Source organism: Furipterus horrens, unplaced genomic scaffold (genome assembly GCF_987537825.1).
Source record: "Furipterus horrens unplaced genomic scaffold, mFurHor1.1.pri manual_scaffold_3, whole genome shotgun sequence".
NCBI lineage: Eukaryota > Metazoa > Chordata > Mammalia > Chiroptera > Furipteridae > Furipterus > Furipterus horrens.
In genome coordinates this window covers 164,398,039-164,407,253 of record NW_028327173.1, presented here as the reverse complement: position 1 = coordinate 164,407,253, position 9,215 = coordinate 164,398,039, and positions in this window count along the sequence as shown.

Here is a 9,215-nt window from a genome sequence, read left to right as displayed (position 1 = left end):
CCTGCTCTCGGCAGGCTTTACCGCTTCTTGGGAATGGTGGAGCCCTTGCCTGGGGGTGGGGACCCACTTTGTTCTCACTGTAAAGCAACCTGTTATTAAAGCCTCCCCCTGATTCTAGGTTTCAGCGCCTTTCCTTCCGAACTTCATTAGGCCCCCTAAGAGCCTTTATTGCCATGGAGGGAGAGGGAGAATGCAGACAGCTTTGTAATTGAACAACCATGCTCTTGTCAGTACTCATTGTTTTCAAACCAGCTATTAGCGGGGGCTAATGCCCGCTATGGCTCAGGCGAGCCGCGCGGGCCTTCACCTCGCAGTCTGGACAGCTCCCTGACCAGCTTTCCCCTGTGGTCCACGGGGCAATGTGTCTTTAAATTGTTGTTGTTTCCTGAGTTCTGCTCCGGCAAGCAAGCTCTGCCTTAAACCTGCAGAGTTAAATTTACCCAGACTGACAACTGTATATGCAGGGTTTAGTTACGTAACAGCAGTTGCTGCTTTTCACATCGTGCTAATCCAAACACGGTGCTCAGTGAGACCGTGCGAAAGCAGCCTTCCGTTGGGTGCGCCACATGGATGACTGGATTATGGGTCTTTAAATTTTTTTAAATGCTGTAACAATTATCCCATTATCTTGACTTTGGTGCCATTAGGTGACTTTTAAAATATCTTAATTATTAGGTTAGCAGATGCTGTGTGCACATGTGCAATTTGTTAATTTATGCTGTTTGAAATGAAATCTAGTTGTTTGCGATGCATTTCATAATATTTTGGCTAACTGAATCATTGTGCTATCAGAGTTTGAAAGCTACTAGCAGGGAAGATGTGCATGTGAGCCTCATGTACTCTTTGATGATGGCCTTGTGTGCTGCTTGTGGATCTTCTGTGTGACTCTCAACTCCCCAGTTTTCATCTGAGAAGATCATTAGATCCTTACAACCTGTGATGAACTGGGGGCGGAGGAAGGGGGCAGGCATAGTGCCTCAGAGCTGCTCCAGTGGAGAGGGAGGTTTCCCATCTTTAAGCACCCCTGGGCTTGTTGGGTGGACTGCTGAGCTGCCTGAGCTGTCACATGGAGACTCAGGGGTCTAAGGACTGGGAAAGAAGCTCTTGGTTAGTTGAAAGTCTAATATTGCAGGTATTTAGCACAGACTGCTGCTTATCTATTTAAGCAACACATAAATATTTATTGAGGAGGTACTGCATCCAATGTTAAATACGCAGGATTTTAATGGGGTAAAATTACACAGTCTGTTCAGGGTCAGATCTGGTTTTGAATTCTGGCTTTTGGTTTACCTGCAGTAAGGCCTTGGCCAGATAATTTTACATCCTTAAGACTCAATTTCTACAAAGGAATGGAAATATCCATCTTAATGGGCTTATCGGTCAAGATTATGGAGTGACCAGCAACTTGCTTGGCTCATGTCAGATGCACAATAAATGGCATACCTTGCTTTTATTGTTCTTGGATACTTGTGTGGGATAGAAAGACATATATGGCTTTAGGAGATTAGAGCCTATTTGGAGAGGCAAAGCATCAATATGTGCTGGGTTAAATAGAGGTACAAAGTAATAATGGGAGCTATGTCACAAATATTCTGCGACTTGTTGGCTAGTGATTGGCATAGACCTAAAGTTCAGTGAGTTCAAAGGAGGGTCTAGTAATTTGAAATGTGGAAAGTGATTCATGAAGAGGTAAATCCTGGGCCAGTCTTTGAAGAATGAGAATTTAGGTAGATGGAAAGACCATTGGGGAATGTGTGTGTGTGTGTCTGTGTGTGTGTTGCTTATTAGGGGGGGCAAATAGTGTCTGTAAAGGCACAGAGGTGAAGAGGCCCAAGGACCATTTGGGGAACAATGAAGATACGCATTTTGTTTGCAGGTGATAGTTTGTATATGGTAAAAAATGGAGAGGAGGGTAGTAATGTAGGTATAAACCCCACTGTGGAGATCTCTGAATATCAAGTTAAGGAAATAGTTACATTATTTAACGCGGTTTGGTTTGCTAAAACATGGAGCTCTGGGTAGACCAGCAGACCTCTGGGAAGTCTAACAGAGCAGCGCGCCCATGAATGAAAGGCAGACCTCTAGTGGCCGAGAGAGTTACTGCAAAGTTTAATAGTATGAATCTTGTTTAATGCAGTTTAAGCTTGACTCCATTATAAATTGGAGGCAGAATATAAATACACAATATGCAGGCTGACAGCTGAAATGGCTCACAGTCTGAAATCTTAGAGTCAAAAGAACTACAGAAAGCTGAAAAAATCATTAAACAGCCTGGGGCCTTTTAGGGATGGTGTAAAGCCACTTATATACCTCTGTAGATCTTAAAGGAATCGCTGTTTTACAAAAAAATTAATGCTTGATGACATGAAAATAACGTTAACAATATTAGTATTTATAACAACAAAAAAGGCTAACATTTTTTTGACTGGCACAGTGCTAAGCATTTTACTTGTATTATATTATTTAATTCTCACAGCACTTCAGTGAGAACAGTCCTACTATTCTCCTTGTGTTACAGATGTAGAAAGTGTAGCTTAGAGAGGTTTATTAACTTGCCCAAGGTCACAACAGTTGGAAACTTATATAAGTGGGATACAAACCCAAGCAGCATGGCTTTCCCTATGCTTTTAACAAATACGCTGTAGTCCCTAATAACCTTCGCACCTTAGGTCATGATGCAATAATGTTCAAGAAACCCTTTCAACAACTTTGAAATGTCCAATGTTTAATTTGAAAATACAATGAAAAAGTAAACAGTGAGTTTTTATTAGCTATAAAGTCACTTATGTGGATTATTGGCTTCTCCAACAATATGATCTAAATAAGAAATTATTACACATTTAAAGCCAATACAAGTATTATGTGTTGGTTTGCTCCTATTCCCCCTACTCCCAACATGTACATATTTTTTCTTCTTTGGGGACTTGGAAGGGCACAGGGTCATGAAAGGCATTCAGTTTACCCTTCTGCTCTAGAACCTGAAGCAGTTTCATTGGTGCACTGGCTGTTCATTATGAGTCTTGGCCTGGCCGCAAGGGTGATGAAGGACAGTAAGAGGTGCGGTTTGTACAAGTGCACTCCTCAGGGCTTAGTAAATTGCTAGGGAGCCCCTTCCAACTAAGTTCTTGAAAATGGGGCCACTGTAAGACCAGCAACCCTTCCTCCACATCCCCAAAGCCATCTGCTAAGGTTAGTGTCTTCAGGTGGGGTATGGTGGAAATGAAGCATTAAGCTAGGAGTCTTGACATTTGACAGTGTCACCACTTGTGTGACCTTGGCAAAAATTATTGAACCACTCTGGGTCTCAACAGGTCTACAACTGTAAAGGTGGAAATTAAAAGATACGTGTCTGTAAAGCAATTAACATGATGTTTCTTCATGCTCAAATGAAACTGCTATTAATATTGGTATTGGTCATAATTCTTTGGAGTTCACATGAGACAAACTAAACTCAAAATAGCAAAAAAAACAAAAACAAAAAAAAAGAACGGCGAGGTGGATTATTGGGCTCATGTAATTAAAAACTCTAAGGGGAAGAGCAAGAGAGTCAAAGAGTTTCTGAGTTGGCCTTTCTCTATTTCCAGACAGTTGCTCTCTAGCAAGAGATCCAAGAAAAAAGATACAATTTCCTCTCCCCTGGACCTATATGAATCCTTAAGAACATACTCATTGGCTCAGACTGGGTCATGTGACCCTACCTTCTGCCAGTATCATTAACTGTGCCTAGGAGAGGGTATATGTATTGCACTCAGTGGCCAGCCTGGGTCTTGTGCCTATCCTGTGGAGCACATAGTAGATTCCAAAAATATATTATCGGTTTATGAATGGATAGAATTTATATAAGCTGAGCTAAGATGAAGGCAGGGATATTTCAGGGTGATATGAACAAAAGTATAAGGGATGGGAGTTGGCATGATATCTTCAAGGACTAATGAGAAGATGGTGGTTGGATTAGATCGTTCATATGGGGAGGGAGGAAGATATGAAGTGGGAGAGGGGATATGGGATGGGGTGGGTACTGAACTCTGGTCTTGGGTCTGGTGTTAGACTCTTGGTAGTAGAGAGTTGTTGAAGGTTTCAATGACAAGGAGTTATAAGATGATAGTAATAGCAACAACTGATATTTACAAACACTGTTCCATTTGCCAGCCACTGTCATGGATACTTTTCCGTTTGACCTCACAGCAGCCCTGTGAGGCAGGTGTTAGCTCTCTTTTACAGATTAGAAAATATGAACTCTGAGATTTGAAGGGGCTTGCTGGGGCTTTCCAGTAGCCTGAGGCACAGAGTTGGGAGGTAGAGTAGTCTCTGCTCACCAAAGCACACAGACTTTGCATGGGGAACATGGTGGGTTTGGATGTGATCTGGGGACCATGTGCATCAATCATTCATTCCTTCCCTAAATCATGTTGAGGGCTAACCAAGGAAAAGCAATAGACTGACTCACTGCCTGTTTGGCTTTGAGTCTCAGAAAAGCAAAGAGCCATGTTTGGTCATGGCAGGCAGCTGTATCTGGGGTGCTTCCAGGTAAACGAGGCTGGGCCCAGTGCTGAGCTGCAGACAAGGCCCCAGTTACTGATCAGGTTCCCTGTATTTTGTAGCAGGTGTGCCTTTAGGTGGTGGACCTCAGATATGGGTGGTAGATTTTGTCTTTTCTTGCAGCCCATTTAAATTTTCTCTTCCACCCTGGGTAGAGCGGGGTGGATGCCTTGTAGCCTGGTTGGGAAACCGGCAACCCAGAGTAATTTGCACTTAAGCAGAAGCCAGTACAACATGTCACTTTAAAAATAAAACACATTAATTTACAGAATGACTGTTTTATGGTGAAGAGCAGCCTGTCTAAATGAGAGGAATTAAAGGCCAATGGTCAGGTCTTCTGCGTTATTCACACCACCCTCCTCAATAAATCACAATTGCTGAAACTGCAGGTTAGCACTTACTTAAATAGCAATGTGTTGGTTAGGGACGACATGTGCTGACATGACCTCTGTTTGCACACAACATGCTCTGTGGAGAGTCACCCCCCAAACTGCACACATCCCTTAGCTAACAACCTAGGTACCTTGTGCACCATTAAACAAGGTTCAGCCTGAGCCTGGACTGCAGCTGTAATCTTCATTCTGGGCAGCCCGTTCTGAGAGAAGTGAAGCTTGAATGGCAATAGTATTTGGCATTCAGACCTTATAGCACTCAGCTGACCCGATTTTTAAATATCCCTATTGCCACCAGGTTTTCAGGACAGATGCAAGACTCCCGAATGTGGGGAAGCAGAGTTCATGGGCAAGCTTGGGTTTTGCTGGAGCTGCCTGATGAACCGAGCTATGCTTGGGGTTACCGGGTTGTGTCCTTGGGTTAGGACTTGGGTAATGCCTGCCTTAGTGCCACTTAACTGATTTCATTGTTTGGTGAGAGACCAGATAAACAGTCGCTCACTCAGTTCTACTGGAAGGAAAGATAGGAGGGGCAGATGACTATTTTAAAGGCTGACAGTGTGTTCATCTGCAAAGCACTGGTTTTGTCTAAAATGCTTTGGACACAACCTAAGAAATACCGTAGCCAGCCTTTTAGTGTCCTGGGACACATCTCAGTCAATGAGAAGGGGGTTGTACGCTGGTACCATCTTCCCATTCCACTTTTCTTTTTTTTTAAATCTCACCGGAAGATATGTTTATTGATTTTTGAGAGAGAGGGAGAGGGAGAGAGAAGGAGAGAGTGGAAGATTGCCTATTATATGTGCCCTGACCGTGGATTGAACTCGCAACCCTAGGTCTGTTCTAGGTATGGGCCCTGACTGGGAATCAAACCTGCAACCTTTTGGTGTACATACAGGACGATGCTGCAACCAACTGAGCCACCCAGCCAGGGCCCATTCCACTTTTCACTAACAACTAGTAGGTGTTCCCTTGATCAGAACTGGTTTCTATTTTTTTGCTACGAAGAGAGAGATGTGCTTTCCTTTAAGAAACACCAATTTGTGAAATGATAATGTAGGTGACAGTTATGAGTGTGTGCTCTGTGCTGAGAATCCTACCAGGAGCTCCATGTATAGTGTTTCCATCCTGCATGGTGACTGTGCGGTGAGGTGCTGCTGCTGTGTCTATTTTTAGATGAGGAAACAGAGGTTCAGAGCTTTGCCCAAAGCCACAGCGGTGGAGCCAGCATTTCAACAAAGGTCTCTTCGACTTTTACAGATTATGTTCTTTCCACTACACAACACTGCTTTTCGAATGAAAACTGAAATATACAAACTATCTCCCCAATGCATTTAGTTTTTGTGTGTAGACCATTAATTTCTCAGCTGAAAGACCAAGAATCTCAAGACTATGCTGTTTGTTATGAGCTATTGAAGATATATCAGATTTTTTTTTAAGGAAGACAGTGGGAAAATAGGATTCATATATACACACAAAAGTATTTATACTTTATATAAATTATATACAAAATTATACTCACACATACATACACCCTTGTGTGTATGCAAGCATGCAGTAGTGTACCGACAGGGGATAACTTCCTTATGTAACCTGTCTTTCATGGCTTCCTTTTTTAGTAGAAGCATTTTCTGATATTTCAGAGTGGGCCTCACCTTATGCAAGAGGTGTTTCTGCCATGCTTATGCTAGTTTAATTTCCACAAGACATCATGCTTTCATTGCACCCTGTAAGAATTCACTTTTAGGGAACCTATTAGTGTCCTTTTGTCAATGGGAAAACACCCTTTGCAAAGTGAGGGGTCACAGCTGTTTTGGTGTGTGCCTCCCAATCTTACGTTGAGCACACCGATGTTCTTACTGATGTTCTTAAGGCAGGACATGATGATTTTGTTTTCTGGGCCAAGTACTAATTGATGGAGAAAATAATTTTTATAGACGTATGTGAGAATTTGCCCCATTAGGTTTTTGGGGTGAGGAATAGCTAAACTTTTAAATGTGTTGTGGACTTCATTTCAGGTCAATAGATGTAAGTCTAATTTTTTTTTATTCAGAATTGTAAAATTTCCCATAGTATAGACATGCATTCATTGATTCTTCCCTGTTGATGCATATGGACCTTGTTCGCAGTTCTCTTTTCATTATAAGCAGTGCTGGAACAAGATAGTAATTCAGTCTTTAATGTCTGAGACCCTTTTAGGCCATAGCTCTTCTTGCTGGCACATTGCCACTGTGCTGGCCTCATAGGGCTTCTTCTCCTACATCCTTTAAATTGCCAACTACAGATCTGCTGGGGGCTGAGGGCACCAGGTAAGTGGCCAGAGGAGATTCTCTGTAGGATGAGTTCATGCAAGTACAGTGCCTGCCTTGAGATGCTGTCTGTTGTCTGTCTTTATGCTTTCATGTGCTCCATTGTTATACCATTAACCCCAGTAAGGCAAATGTTACCTCACATTCATTTCTGAATCTTTTGTAATTTTGAGCATGGATGTAGAATTCATTCATTCAAGAAACACTGTGAACACTGTAGAGTCGCACATTAAGACGTGGTATTAAAACTCAGTGAATTGCTACTAGTTACCCAGCAAGCCATCAAGAGAACCGGGGTCTCCTTGCTCTTGTTTTCTCCTCACTCATGTTGTCTTTCTCTAATGCTGTGTATATTCTCATCTTGTTCTAGAAGACATGGACCCGGGTTGGTAGTGCCCTTGGTTCTGATGGGCTTGTAAAATTCCCTTTTTCAGTGAGCACTCCAACTATTAGCTCTTAATATCAATAATGGCGGTCAGGCTTTTTTCACACTGACTTGTGTTACTCATGTGTTAGGAAATGATGTCCTGCTTCATCACAAGTGTTTTGAGCTGCTTGAGGGGATCTTCTAGGGAAGCAGGTGGCATGAGATGCTTTAGAGAAGCGCTATTTGCCTCTAAACGGTGGGGTCACTTTTATTACTTGCCCTCTCTCCATTACAGACCTCATGTTTTGAAAGATTATGATTATCCGCCTTAGTTATTAATGATCAGTTTTTCAATTTATGTTCCCAGTGGAAGGTAGTTATCAACACAAGTGGCTGAAATGATTCCAGCCAGGAGATGTGGGTTAGCCTGTGTTACTGTGGAGGAAGCAAATGTATCTTTGCTGTCAGAATTTCCGAAATAGTCCATCCAGTTTTGCAGAACTCATTAGTAACCGGTTTCCCACGTTGAGCGCTGCTGCTTTAGAGTGAGAGTCAGCAAACTACAACTCACAGGTCAGACCTACCCACCCACTGTCTTTTTCGGGGAAAGAAAATTTTACTGGAGCACAGCCGCACCCATTTTCCATATTGTCAAGGGGTGCGTCAACCCACAGGGACAGATTTGAGTAGTTTTCACAGAGACTGAAGAGCCTGCGAAGACTGAAATAGGTACTCTCTGGCCCTTGACAGAAGAAGCGGCCCATCTCTGGCCTGGTATAGAGGAGGGCTGCTGAGGAGGGTGGGTGGGAAACCTCTTTAAGGCATAGGCAGCGTGGGGTTGTTGGGAGGGACCACAGGGGATGTACAAGCTGCTCAAAGGAAAGGCATGAGGGAGGAAGGCATTGCCCAGCCCAGAGCCTGTCTGAACCCTCCCTGTGGGGGCCCACCGAGGGGAGGCCTGGTGGGACTCAAGGCAGGGAGTTCAGAGCTGTTGGGTGAGCATCGCAGGGGAGGATGTTGGGGGGCTTCCTTTAAATTCCTGCCAGCACAGAGACATCGGGCAGTTCTGTCTTCCTCATAGAATCTTCTCTAGAGCCCCCAGGGTGCTTCTGGGGAAGCGACCAGATAAACAGCAGCTCTCCCCGATGGTGCTGGCTTGTCAACTCTTTTTCCTTCCTTTTTATGCCTGTGGTGATAAACATATGCTTTGAAGCATGAGATTTGATTATCCTGTCTTAGTGCTTATAAATACAAATGTGATTAATGGTCATAAAAAACAGGTTGACAGTGGAAGACTAATTCTCAGCAAAGCAAGCCCCGTGCTGGTCTCTGGAAGCGCCGGTGTCTTGCAGAGGCCTGTGACCAGTGTGGGAGGCTCAGGCCCCCTTCCCATCCGCACCAGCTCCTCTCCCCCTGTTCACGATTTTCCCCTCAGACCTCCCTGCCTCCCCTCAGAGGCTCCTGTCCCTGATAATTAAAGCTGGTGGATTTTCCCCTAGAGAGCTACCTGAGGTAAGCATCCCAGTCTCTTTGTCATGCCATTAATAGTCCGGAACTCTGCAGAAAGGCGTTTGGCCGCCTTCTCATTCCCCACTTGGGCCTGGCGGG